We start from the raw sequence: 14015 nt of genomic DNA, 5'->3' as shown, positions 1-14015 counted from the left end.
TACATAAGTCGAGTTTACTTTGAGTAGAAAAAAGACGAAGCCAACCGATTGTCAATTCAATGTTTGAAGAAAGAGTCGAACCAAAAACATCGCTACCGGCCGTTAATTTCGAAGCGAATTTCACGTCGGGATTTTCTAGTTAGAAGCATAAGTACTTAATAGCATAGAATGAAACGGGATCAAATTTAGATGGTGAAGTTTGAAATTAGTAATGTAGATGCCAAGTTCGTGCCAGACTAGCAGGCCAAACAGGACCAGCGTCGCTATTACTGATGCTATAAGCTAATTGGAAAACACTAAGAAGGAGTGACGCTGTTGAGTGTTGCTGGGACTGGGTAAGCTTCCAGCACCCATTAGAGGAAAATATTAGGAGCGCCTAGGTTAACATCCTCCAACTAGAACTATGACAAGCAGACTTGTTGGCATAGGGAATAATGGCCCGTTTGCTGGTTCTCGAATAAATGACATAATCGTTACATCTGCGATAAAATATTTTTAGACAATTAAAGCTTCTATGGATAGCCGGCCTTCCATATCCGATCAATGACGAAATTATCGTATAATTCACTGCAATAGTTCGGACGCTGCAGGCACTGCGTCGGGTCGCGCGTGAATGAAGTTTAACTCTAAGGGCTCCATAACTAAGCCAGTTGTCGTCAGTGAGTGAACCAGGCAAATGAGGCTACGAAGCGATCAAACTGAAGAATCGAGTGGCCCTGACAGCGCATCTGTAGGTAGTACCACACAATAATTTATTATAAACGCATCTTTCTCGGATGTTCAGAAACGAAGTTTCCATCATCATTCGATTTCCAGGATCGCGCAGCAGTAAAGGTGTACTCCTTCATCCTAAATGAAGGCCGTTTAGTGTTGTTAATGCAATCACTTCTATCGTCCGTAGTATTCAATTAAGGTAAGCAGCTTGCGAGCTTGACAGTTTGATATCTTTACGAATGACTCTGATCGAAAGACGAAAATTGAAAACATGAATCGACACTAGTAGCCTGCTGTTAACGCATTATAGATGTATCATTCGATAGGTATTGAATTAGATGAGTACAGAACAAGGCCAGCATCTATCTTAAAATGATCAGTGTACTAAATCACACATGTTTGCACAAGAGAACCTTATGATGCGACTTTGGTTGCGAAATATGGCGCTTGATTGTAAAGAAAAGTGTTCCTATAACGCTGCAGTAGTAGTAACTTGTTTGTTGACATAGATAAGGTGCTTAACTACAGTACCGGATATAGAAAACGAAAATTCATTAACAAATAAAAAGCGAAACTTCTCTATATTGACGTTATCGTAGTGCCCGTTAACGTGCATAGCGATAACGTCAATATAGAGAAGTTTCGCTTTTTATTGCTACCCATGCAGACGCATGGGTCTATACATATTAAGGTATAATATGATGTTCAGCAAGCAAGCAAGCTAGAGACTTAAACACGTCTAATAAAATGAGCATCTGCCCTGTCACGGGTCTACTGTGTTCAGTTTTACGTCCGGTGTCGCTCTTAGGTGTTCCGCCAGACAGACGGCTAACTTTCAGTACCAGACGAAGTCCGTCAATGCCCAAGTTCGAACTTAGACCACAACGTATCGCCAAGATTAGCAGGTAAATACGTTACCTATTAAGCTGCCGAGGGAAGCTTTTACCTACCGGCGATTCACTATTGCTGGTCACGCTATTCGCCTCGCTGGCTATATATAATTCTACCAGATGACCCTAAAAAGTAGTATGTATAGTTGTATAACTACTATTAATTTATTAATAATAATATTCCATGCTTTTCTATTGTGAATACATTGCTTCCTTACCTCTGATCTAATCTCTGAGTGTTTCCCGTCTTTGTTATGCTTGCTCATCAACACAGATACTCGCGATTTTTTTTCGACGCGTTTACATCTCTCAACCACCTTCGTAGCGGCCATTCCACCTAAGTTTGTTGACCTGTTCAATTTTCCCGCGCTTTTATCGGCAGCAAATTTTCTTCGCTATTATACATTTTAATAGCTCTATCCTAAAGTCTACTGCATCGTATCGAACATTTGTATCATTCATGTATCTAATTCTTATGCGGAGCAATAAAAAAAGCTGTCGAAGTGGTCATTTCACTACGCGTAAAAATTAGCTATTTACGATAAAATTCTGAAGTTAAATAACCAGAGATCACTTTGAATTATTCCGTCCTAACTTATCAAATCGATGTTCTTTAAACTCCTATGTTTAATGGTCTAGACCTTGTTTTATTCCGCACATTTTGAAGCGTGCTTGATAAAATAGGTTATTCAACAGACGATGTTATAGTGTTGGCCGACACGTAGCCTCTTTTGAGGCCCTGACCAACATTCAATCTGGAATGCCTCAAAACTTCTGGCTCTTAGGTCTTTCACTATTACGATGTAGTGAGATGCGTGAACACTCGCAGCCTTCATATAGGTCCTCCGCATTGTTGGTACGTTGTTAACGTTCCTACTTCGTAAGGGACCCCGGTCTTTTCTTCGTCAAACTTCTAACGGAGTGAGGTCGCGTGCAAGTGTACATTACCGATGTGTCATTAGCGCTCGTAAGAAAGAGATTTCGGTAAAAATGGTTCTACGCGAATGTCCCGGTTCAAATATGTGACTTTTTCAAAATTCATTTATAGCACTAGCTTTTCAGTCATAGGAAAGACGACAACCTGACTATCCTGCTAATGGTTTTTGCAGCTCCACGCTTTGACGATGACAAACGTGGGCGATAACCGAGATAAGACAACAGATGTCAGGAAATATAATATACAAAAATTCAGAAGCCCTCAAAAAACTCTATGACTCAGAGTGAAATTTGATGATTTTATGCCTGCAACATAATGGCAATATTGAGCTATTACACCGCTTTAGAGCTCTGCAGTAATATATGCTTTTTCATTAAAGGTATTTTTCCTGTAGTGATCCATAATACCGTCGCATTGAAATTACCCTTCACGACAGAGCGAGAAAAATGAAGCCATATGAGACTCAGGTTCGCAGCAAATACTGAAGACAATGAAGGTAGCTTGAAGGGTCTACGAGCAATGTTACCGTGCGAAATGCCTTGTCTTTGCAAAAATTGAGGTCTGTTGGTCCGCTGAAGTATAATTTCTATGTTCATTCTCCGGAGCGCGCTTTCAAAAGATAACAAGTACAATCCCTCCAATCGGACTCTCTCGTCAAAAGATTTTCATCGCCTGCATTTCAGATCGATACCGTTCTATAGATAGGTTTATGTAATGACAAGCTTGTACTGGCGATCACAAATGTGCATCAACAATTAACCTTTAATTCTGCTTATATCTTTATATGTTAACGTAACTTCTAAAAAATCATCTGTTTTTCCAGAATCGAGAGATGCGTTAGATATTTTGTCTGTTTTTGGAGTGAGCCAGCTATCAGTCCTACCCATGAAAACAAGAGATTCCATCGAGATTATGGAATACCCTGTCCACGGGAACTTTCTAAACTACCTACTAATAATCATCACTTTATTTAGAGAGTTGCACCCCGCGCACGAATTTAACGTCCGTTTACCGATGACTCGCTAAACGGATAAAAGTAGCACAGGTTTAAACGAAGTACCACAGTGCCATCTATAGTATTTCAGGCTCCTACATTTAAATGCTTTGTATTTTGCCGCTTATCGTAGAATCAGCTGTTCGATCTTCAAGCGCTAATAGCCAGCGCTATACTGTTGATGTTTTGGAGGTGACACAGCTCAAAAGAACTTGCAGAAGATATAGGGGATTAATAAGCGAGTTCTGATAGTCTTTCGGCGACGAAAAACAAGCGATTCCTCGTACTAGTTCAAGCCTCAATTAAATTGGAACATTGAAGAAAATTTTCTCTCGTTGCAAAAAGACTTTGAACAGCATGGACAAAGAACGTGGTCGCTGGAAGTTTTGTCCAGTGGTCGATATATATAGCGGTGCGTAGACGTTCAATAATTAAGTATCATGTCCACAGAATCTAACGATAGGGATTATAGAGGGATTAGAGGGACGTGGAGGCCTCAAGTGCTAAACGAATTGGAAAAGGCTGTAGTTGAAAGAAGCTGCCAGAATGAATAATTCACTTCAAGAACTGTGGGTCAATGTTCGACGCGACAAGGCACTACAAAAAGTTGGTGGTCGCCCCAGGACGCAAGTAGCAAAGTCAGCACTAAGCTTCGCCCTGTTAAATCAACAGGGAGATTACTATTCGTTAGGGGCCCTATCGCTCTTATATCGTCAAGACAAGTGGCAGCTCTCAGCGACCCGACGTACGAAAAGCAAAATCCTGTATAGTGATAGGAACGTAATGTTGACGGTTATCTTGCATAGCAAGAAATATATAATCCAGTTTTAGCTTCCCCTATTTTTGATTACCATTAAAATGGATTTATTAATGTTATGTAAGTAAGGGAAGTTTTCTATAGTCCCCATTCCAAGTAGGGAAGAGGCTAGTGAACCGATCGATTGAATCTGACGGGAAGTGATTAAATAACTGTATTAAACTTGTACTCACTAATATCTCGAACACCAATGCTTTCAGACGGGATCAAGCACGGGCTTATCTCTATACGTCTTGGCTAGCAGTAATAATTGTGACGGATCCTATTTTATCAATCAATTATGTTTATTTATGTGCGGGTCCAGCACATCGATATCTGATTGGTGAGCTTAGTTGGGCGGACGTACCAAGATTATATTTGAAACCGAATGATCGATTTAATCTAACAGGAACAGTTTTATTTCTGTACTTTTATCACGACGATGTACACAAACTGAGTAAAAGCTTCAGTGGTCGGATAATCGAAATACAAAGCAGTTGTTTATTATAATGTTATTATATTACGGGTGTGTATAGACTAATTCAAACGGGACAGGCGACTTGGACTGCCAGCGATACGAACGACAATTCTGCTGGTGGATAGGTATACGAGGCGCTAAAAATAAGAGCTTATTTTTGATTCCTTAGTCCCTCCGTACATTACCTAACTGATTATAAAAACAGCGAAGCGTGAGTGTCCAATGTAATGCTGCATGGGCTAAAATGACTGAAACCCACCAGCGTCCATGAATACTGAAAAAACTCTTTAAGACCCACAATGTAAAACAGGTTTGGGGAAATTGGGGGACAGCAAACATTGCTGGCATTTTTTTTGCGGGCTTTTAATACGACCCAAGCTTTACAAGTACTTGTTTGTAGGGAATTTTTAAGTCTCAAAACGTTGAGCAGAAATTGATAGGAGTCTCTATTAGGCATCTTGAAAAGAATGAAGTCTGCGCCAGTTACCGACAGTGTTTTGATATCTTATGAGGCGGAATGGTTACTGTTAGAATGCCACACCACCGTAAAGTTGTAAACATATAACAAGCGTAATCTGTGTATTTTATCCTGTTTGCGATGAGTTATTAATAACCCAGACATTGTTGTCTTCGGCTTAAATTGCAGATTCACTTTTTCCTACCCGGCTCCAAATGCGGGTCAGGCTTTAATCTACTCGTAGTCATCTTTTGCGCCATGAAATTAGTACGGATGATAATTTTTACGTAATTTTACGTTTCTGCTATAACCTTGATGACGTAAATGTTTAATTAATCTACACACAACATAGAAGCAAGCTTGGTATATTGATTTAACCCGGTGGTATTTCCATTTTCTGGTTTCCATGAAAAGTCTTCATGTCATCGACTTCACTATTTCGAATGTACGCTGCAGTCTACTAAGCTAGTTATTTCCTTTGATTGCAGTCACTCGCCCGTCCTCTCAGCCCATTCAGCATTAAATGACAAACGTTGTTGCAAAGCCTGTATTATTTACTAAATTACAAGTTGGTCATACAACAACTACCCCACCGGCACTACGAAACAATCATCGCCCAACGTGGAAATACGATTGAAACCTTAAAGAGGCTGACAAGTTGAAACGCGCCTGTTGCCAATAGCCGAAAGGCTTATACATCCGTCACACAGGAGTAACGTAGTACAAGTTTCAGAATTAAACACAACGAGCACCACATCCTCTTGCATGAAACTGCGGATCGATTTTCTACTAACATTGATCATAAACATCATAGGCTCTCAATAGGTAGCTTTCAATAAAACCGTAAAGATAATCCTGAATCAGCTTTAATTGACATAAATAAAGTTGGACTCTTTTGTCGTCAGGGGACGGTACGAATGGCGTATGGGATCCAAAAACCTATTTCGAGCAGAATTCAAATTTATGACGTATAGTGACTGAACGACAGCCGTCATAAAGGGTCACATGTTGTTTGTCATATCGAAAAATACAAGCTGTTCCTTACACTGCCTTTGTAGAAGAAAAAAATCAATGTCCAACCGCTCATTTTATGCTTTTTCTAATATCTCTTAAACTTGGATATCACATTTGATCTTCAGTCGGTCGTTGCACGCCGCGTATTAAAAAAAAATTATTTATTTAAAGATCAAATTAGCGCACATACTGTTACGCACAACTTCAGCTGTCGTGGTTTTATCATTCGAATCGAAAAGATAGGGAAGAAATGAGTGCGATCCGGTCTGTTTTTTCATTTTCCAATAGCTTTTCTGTGTTTTCCGATAATACAATATAATGCTGGTATCGAGTTTTCAGCACTAAACCCGACATTGTACTTAAAAGTAGCGAATTTGCGCGGATCCTAAAGACTTGTAAAAGTTAGTCCGTTTATGGTTTCAATTACGAGCACGACATAAGCATCAATCTAACATGGCTTATCATTTTACAAGCTTTGTCAAAGAAAAGACCTGTCACCTTAAAATAAGCATAGGCAGCTTGCGAAGCGTGTTATCATCGTGGGCGCAACGAAGCGTCGTTTACAGAAATATAGTCTAGACGCTTAATGGCGAACTTCGAAAGGGGCCGGTTTCATATGCAGCAAGCTCTCTTGTTCTCGTTGACTAGACGAGGCTGATGATCAATATGGACAAGACGGAAATCATGAAATATCGTTGCGGACGCCGCCTCGTTGCTGCCGACGCGCTCCATTTAGGCAGGACGGCTTTGAAGTATGTAAACCAGTTTCAAGTCTCTGAATGTGACTTTACATATAAAAGGCCGAATTTCGCAGAGCGCATCACGGCGTAGACTATGTCAGACGATGGTGGCGAGTGTGGGTATACAAACTGCTCTTCCCCTACGAACGCCGCTAGGCCGATTCGGAATTGAGGTGGTTCCGGTAGCTTCCTACGGAACCCAGGTAATATGGGAACACGTTTTTATTGACACAACTTACGAACGAATTAAACTCGCATTTCTAAAATGCGCCGTGGGACTGCATCGCTCTTTGATCAAAGGATATACATACTTTCTAGGCAACGCGCCGCTATTTATAAAGGATCTACAACGCAGAATTACCTCGGCTTATTTGGAGTTTATCGGTATACGAAAGACAACTGTAAAGGGGGACGAGCAAAAGTAATTGGTTTCACAGAGGTTTGTTTATAGGATGATCTATCCAAGAGGTTGACTCCAATTAAGCACCATACTATATGTTGACCAGAGAATACGAAGAGTCAAAACCTAACCATCAAACAATGTCTAGTCGGTTACTGGGCGTAATCGAATGATTATATAAATTCAAGTCAGCGTAGAATTGTCAAGATTTGCTAGGTTTACCAAAAACTGTTAGCATTGCGCAAAGGTCTTTAAGGTCACAATTTCCTGCACTTGTTGGTGGTAGAGGTGACGGGGCTGTAAACACAACAATCAGTGTACGGAGGGTTTTCAAGCTGTCGACAGCCACAGTAATGATAATCGACTCAAAGGCGTCAATGACTGTTGTATGCGTGAACTGATATTTACCATTTAGTAGGCATCAATTCACGTATGGTTCACGTGGTGCATCCTGTATAAGCATTCAATGGACCCTAGCCTCTTGGTGGGTGGTGTTTTCATGGGCATGCTTCAGCGACGACAATAAATGCACGAATATGAGAGATAGCACACCAGAATCACTAACGATAATTGTTCATGGAAGGCTCCTGTGCAAATACACATATCTAACTTTGTGTGATATCCTATGGAGAGTGCTAGAAGGGTCGGAAATGTCGCCCAGAGCGCAGTTGCCTTCAACCTCACTTCTAGAGGGTGGCAGTTTTGCAAAAGTAAGTAAGCTTGCTGTAAGCATGAGGTATATATAGTACGAAAAAAGCTACTCATATGTGGCATAATATTCCTTATTGAAAGCTTCTGTCACTTTTTTTAGCTTTTATAGAGCTTTGAGATTATTCTCAAAAAAAAAGTAACTTCTTATATTATTCAGTTTACTTGATACATAGTCGTGGCGGGGTAAGGTTGTTATTTTTCAAGCTTGTTTAAGAAATCTCGTTTTCGGTAGGTAGAGGCAATCTATTTTGAAAAATGTTTTTATTCTTGGCAAGTCGACTGATCACTTAGATCTCAGAGTAGTAACCGGCGATACCGTCACTGCGCCTTTAGCGAGTGCAAACTCATTTTTGTTAGAAATAATTAGAGTAAGTATTGCGCTGTTTTGGCCACAGGATCCTTAGCGGCACATATAGGCTAGTTCCACCCAGATTATTGCTAATTCTGAACAGGCGAATACACCATTAGTACATCATCTTCTTTTATTTATATATCATACAGCTTACATAAGGAAGATACTTGAGATTACATACAAACGTAGTTGATTTATTTATACACGGAAACATAAGTGAAGTAGAGGACTAAATTAGTTTTCGCTCGAAGGTGTTAGATGGATCTTTTGCAATCTATGCACGTACAATCTGTGAATGTAGTAGAAAAAAAATAACAGAATGTTTGCAAACTTCTTTAAAAGACTTACATTTTATTTTGAACGCAGGGACAGTAGTTTGAAGTACGCTGGTGGTCCTTTTCTAGAGTATATTGCTTAATTTCGAAATACCTGCGCTCCTCGTTATGGTCTCCATGTGAGTTTAATTCCGCAAAGATTCTAGAAGATCTTGGGACTCCTGGGTGTTTCCATACGACTGATACCAAGGTACCAGATGCCAAATGAAAACATCAGATAAGTATGAATTAGCCAAAGGTTGCTTAACCTTTTTCTGCCATCCTATTACATCATTTATTTTCTAAGAAATACTTGTTTCACGTTGGAACGAAAATCCTATCACAACCAGTCGTCCAGATTATGCCGTCTCGTTTGTTTGGCATTCGGCCTCTGCAAAAAAGAAATGTCGATAAAAGGACGTTACTGTATCGCTTTCAATGGAATTTTCTGGTGTTAAGAGTATGTCAAAGTAACAAGTAATACTTTCAATAAGTTATGACACCCTGTCAGGGGGAACTGTGTGCGTTTGTCCGCTACCTCTCTAAAAACTTTAAGCCCCACTAAACACACCGGCAAAATAAATATCTATTTTTTAATGCTGGAGCTTACGCTGTAGGCATTTTAAAAGGAGACGGTGTATATAGGGTGAGTGCTGAGAGACTCACTTAATAAGCGAAAGATTAATTGACCCTCCTAGCCCCGTAAGCAATTTTAAAAATAATCCAACTACTCCCAAAAGTCACATAAAGTCTGATTACTGAAGATTCCTGCACCATGCATAATAACACGGTCACGTTCAGCACCCGTGCTTTGGGGGAACGTATTTAAGCTTCCAGAACGCTTTTATACGACATCAACACTGCTTTGAAACAGCTAAGAGTCTCTGGCCTGTCCCTTTTTAATCAAGGACGCTATGCTGAAAGTCAATGCAGTAACATACCAGTATTTACTCACCAATAGTGTTACAGCGGTCTCAAAAATCCGAAGCATACCAGAACAATTGCAGAGAAGGCTGCCAATACAAAAATCAGAAAAGCAGGACGTATATATAAATGATCATAGTTAGTCCAACGTAATTTACTTACTTTGTGCCCGCCGTTTGCCTTCAATAGCAAACACAGTATCACCTACGTCTAGCTTTGTAGGAGCTTCACGAAATTATCCAAAAAACGACATATGCAAGCGAGAAAAGAGCTCATATGAAAGCGTAGTAGTTAGGAAGAAGCGACTAGTGACCTGTAGTTCTGGCTCTTTGCTTGTGACGACCTATTAAATCGCTTGTTGAACATTCGAAACGTGCATTACTGCCCGCTCTTCTACGATAGATTCTTACGCTGAACCCAGCATGTCCCATCTTAGCCCGTGGTCGCTCTTTGGGTTCTGTGTCCTGATTTGCTATGCTAACAATTTCTAGTGCATGAAGCGACCCCCTTTTTCTAGTTTATATCAGCAATTTGTCTCTTTCATAACACCCCTAAAGCTCATTTACTCAATTAAGATAATAGCTAGCAAAATAGCTAACCCCGAGCAAACCTAAAAAAATCCGCGATCCTGATCTCAATTGAATAATTTTCATTGTGAGGAATCAAAAAGAAACTATTATACCACACCGTTAGTTAAGATCCAACATAACTCTCGCTTGCTTCGCTGCTTTTACTAGCACGAATACCAATTTCAGGGGAGAATGTTAGAGTATCGACATCTTAGCAAAAAGATGTCAGGTGACAATGAGCTAGGGAAAGTCACGTAACACAAACGATCAACGTAAAGCTTAAGCGATTGTATAATATCGACCAATACAGATGCGACATGGTTAGGTCCCGAAAAAAGCAACATGTTAACATCTTGAAGCCGACACACAATGAACAATAGAAAAACCGGACACGCAAATATTGCGCAGGACAAATCGAATAAGACAGGACTTGTCGTTAGCCAGGTAAGATTCTTGACAATTTTATAAAGCAGCCGATTTTTGAAAAGACAATACGAATGCAATGAAACAGAACTGGAAGTTCCGAAATCTCAATGTGAACACCTATTGGTCTCGATGCAGCTCTGTAATCTCAGCAATAAAACCTTAAACATCCAAAAGCACCTTCAAATTTACCAATCAGAAAAATAGACTACGTCGCCTGTACATGAATTACGTAGAAACGAAATATTATAAGAGACATTTAGACGTTGCATGATTCAAGGGGAAAAACATATGTAAGGAAAAAATGTGTATATAACAAACACGACAGACAAAACAAATAGTTGGAAAAAAGTTTGTCGCGTAATAAATGCGGGATTAAAAAGGACGTAAGTGAGGACAATCTTTTGGTAAGGAAAAATGACAAATTAAACCTTGAGAACAAATACCTAATTATCAGCAGTGAACTGGGAAAACGGAATTTTGTGTTCCAGGCATAGAAGAAATGCAAAAGTTTATTGAAAATTTTTTTACGGAAAACGGGAGATGTTCGGGAAGGATAATCTGACATAAATTACCTTAAAAACGCATTCGTGCATGCATTACTATACAACACCAGGTGAAACTCTGTGCATATGTGCCAGCAGATCAAGAACAGCCGCGGTAATCCTGATACGTAAAAGTGGCAGTCTTAAAAACTTCTCATTATACACGCGCGTCGTACTTTTGATGTCACTAATAAAGTAACCGACTAACACGTCGAACATAGAAGCAATACTCTGACAAGTTCAGGAAGCTCTAAGAAAAAATACAATTTTTATAATTTTCTTTAGATTCTTCATATGATTTTGGTAAAGTGTCGACGGTACAGCTTTTAAACAAGCTTGAGTTTGAAAAACAGCATTACAAGTTCTTAAATCATATTCCGATAAAAAGCAGCAGCTTTTTGTTTAAATAAAAACCCGAGCTTTAAAGCTCTTGATGAAACGAGCGCAATAGATTTGGCGTAACGGGTCACCATAGCACCGGAACTATAGCATTGACGGCAAAGATAAATAATCTGTTCATACGTAAATACACTTCGGAAAGTATCAAGAATGCGTAAATCATCTTTCTTGGCGACCGATTGGAAGTGGAGCTGTCTCCTGAGCTTTATGAAGCCGCGAAAAGTATTATAAAAACCGCTGGTAACCGAGGTATACCGCAGCCCCATGGTACAGTGGAACGCGAACGTTGTCGTGTACCCAAAAATCAATTTGCGTATGCCATCGATAAATTTTCAAACCATATTCAACCAACAATCTACAATAATTGCAACCCCCGTAATGCATACATCCAACCAGTAGAGTAACATCCCAGCAAATTTGAGCCTCTAGAGCGTGCTCGAAGAGATAAAAAAGAATTATGGGTTTACCAATATGCCCAATTAACTTTCCATCGAGATTAGAGGGACAATAAAAGCAGACCACTACAACCTACGAAACAACGGTTTCGTTTTTTGAATTTGCATCAGGGTCTTCTATTGCTCATCGAACGTAATACACAGTAAAGTCAAGCTGGATTGAATCACTCACGTAGCATCGTAGTACGCACAGAAGAAACGTAATCATCACGGTACATGCGGATCCCTAGAATAGAGACAACAACGATAACATATTACGCATAGATACGTCAGATACCACCCAATGCTCCACGGAATACGGACGGCCTGCTATTGCATACGAGGAACGAAACTGCTATTTACGCGCACCAGAGAAAGAAACCAATATTACACGGCTCCTGGCATAGAGAGTATGGAGTTCCAGATAACGTAACGGAAAGAAAGTATGAGATGTTCCCGTGAGAGGAGACGTGTGCATGCACCTTCATATGCGGCAAAGCTATAACAAATATATTAAATACAGCATGTATTTTATTAAACAAACAAGGACTTTCTAGAAACGAACAACTCAACTGTCAGCTAAAAAAGTTAAAAAAAACTACTGTATCAAATGAGACAATCTGTATCTATTTAACATAAAAGCATATCACAAAAAATCATCACACAAACAGATTACATTTTACTAAAGTTAGCTTGGGAGAAATTTACTTTTCACAGCTACAGGATTTAACTTTATCTATCAACTATAGGCATTAAAGCGGATTTGCTACGAAACCAAATGCGTTCATTGCAGTATATTCAAAGGCTACGGAGATCCAGGGTATTTATTTATTATTTTATTAGCCTTACAGGCACTACATAGTCAAAGATGGTTTTGTATTATATGTTCGTGTGTATATCAAATGCTGAACGAGCATCTCGAGTAAATCGAGTGATTTCTGAACAGATATATCCATGGCCGTCCCGATAAGGCTACGCCCAGTTTTTAGCAACTTATGGGCCTTTCTTTCTAAATACGCTCTAGGAACGGTACAAGCAACGCGTCAGATGACGACTCCAAAAATATTTAGCGGGCTATTTACCATTCCGCATCGGCCGAAACTCAAAAACATCTCTAGCGTTCACACCCGGCTGCCGTTAAATATTGCTTCAGACGTCCGGCTTCTTCCTAAAAAGAACCGAGACATGTGTGTGCCCGGTCTCAAACCACCTCACAAGTCCTTAATCATGCTGCTTCCGCACCACCATTACGATCGTCTTAAGTACAATAGATTGATTCCCGGGACGGATCTGTTCCGCTAACATGTGCTCTATGCTAGTAGCAATCTAATGCTTGCGAGGACATCCAGTCTGCATGGCGAATTAATTTTCTAATTTTTCTTTCAACGTTATCAATTGAAATCGTAATTACTGTTGAAGTTAAAGTAACCCCTAACAATGCACATACGATTAAAGTTTAGTCGTATATGCTAGATTTGGCTACAATTTTCGTACGATTTAAGCTTTTTAATATTACCTAATGCTTCTGCCTTGCAGTGTTAGTGTGAACATGACGTGCATCTTCGAAAGATAATTAAGGAGACGAATCTGTCGACTTGGATAAGTACTATCTAAACAGAACAAGAAGTGCCAACCGTACTCGTCGATACCATATTGCGGGACTGAAGTATGGTTTTCTTAGGCCAAATCTCTTCTACAGTATCACCTGGTCCTTCACAAAAGCACTTGCTAGCCGTTTGTTGTATACAGTAATGTAATAAATATAAATTCTACGCGACTTAGATTCTATGCTATAGAGTGGAGACGTTCTTACAAGAGAAAAGCATATACCACAGGACTATGGCAGGCTTCATGCAGAAAGAGTTTTTTAGACATCTAGAAAACAAGGGAAAAACTAATGACAACGGATAACATTAGTGGAACA

The 14015-nt window shown here is 39.7% G+C and overlaps 2 long non-coding RNA genes across 2 annotated transcripts; one reads left to right on the top strand and one right to left on the bottom strand.

The window, feature by feature from the left end:
• The first annotated feature begins 809 nt into the window (after positions 1-809).
• On the top strand, positions 810-6076 carry LOC147752875 (uncharacterized). Its single transcript, XR_015312892.1, has 3 exons — positions 810-913; positions 1499-1619; positions 5755-6076. It is a non-coding gene; the product is annotated as an uncharacterized LOC147752875 (long non-coding RNA).
• A 2729-nt stretch (positions 6077-8805) lies between these two features.
• On the bottom strand, positions 8806-12467 carry LOC111264994 (uncharacterized). Its single transcript, XR_002683192.2, has 3 exons — positions 12285-12467; positions 9753-9810; positions 8806-9188 (listed from the first exon to the last, which is right to left on the bottom strand). It is a non-coding gene; the product is annotated as an uncharacterized LOC111264994 (long non-coding RNA).
• Positions 12468-14015: the final 1548 nt, after the last annotated feature.

The sequence above is a fragment of the Varroa jacobsoni genome, unplaced genomic scaffold (genome assembly GCF_002532875.2).
Source record: "Varroa jacobsoni isolate VJ856 unplaced genomic scaffold, vjacob_1.0 scaffold_922, whole genome shotgun sequence".
NCBI lineage: Eukaryota > Metazoa > Arthropoda > Arachnida > Mesostigmata > Varroidae > Varroa > Varroa jacobsoni.
Note: the sequence above shows the minus strand (reverse complement) of the source record. Positions and strands in the feature narration are given on the sequence as shown.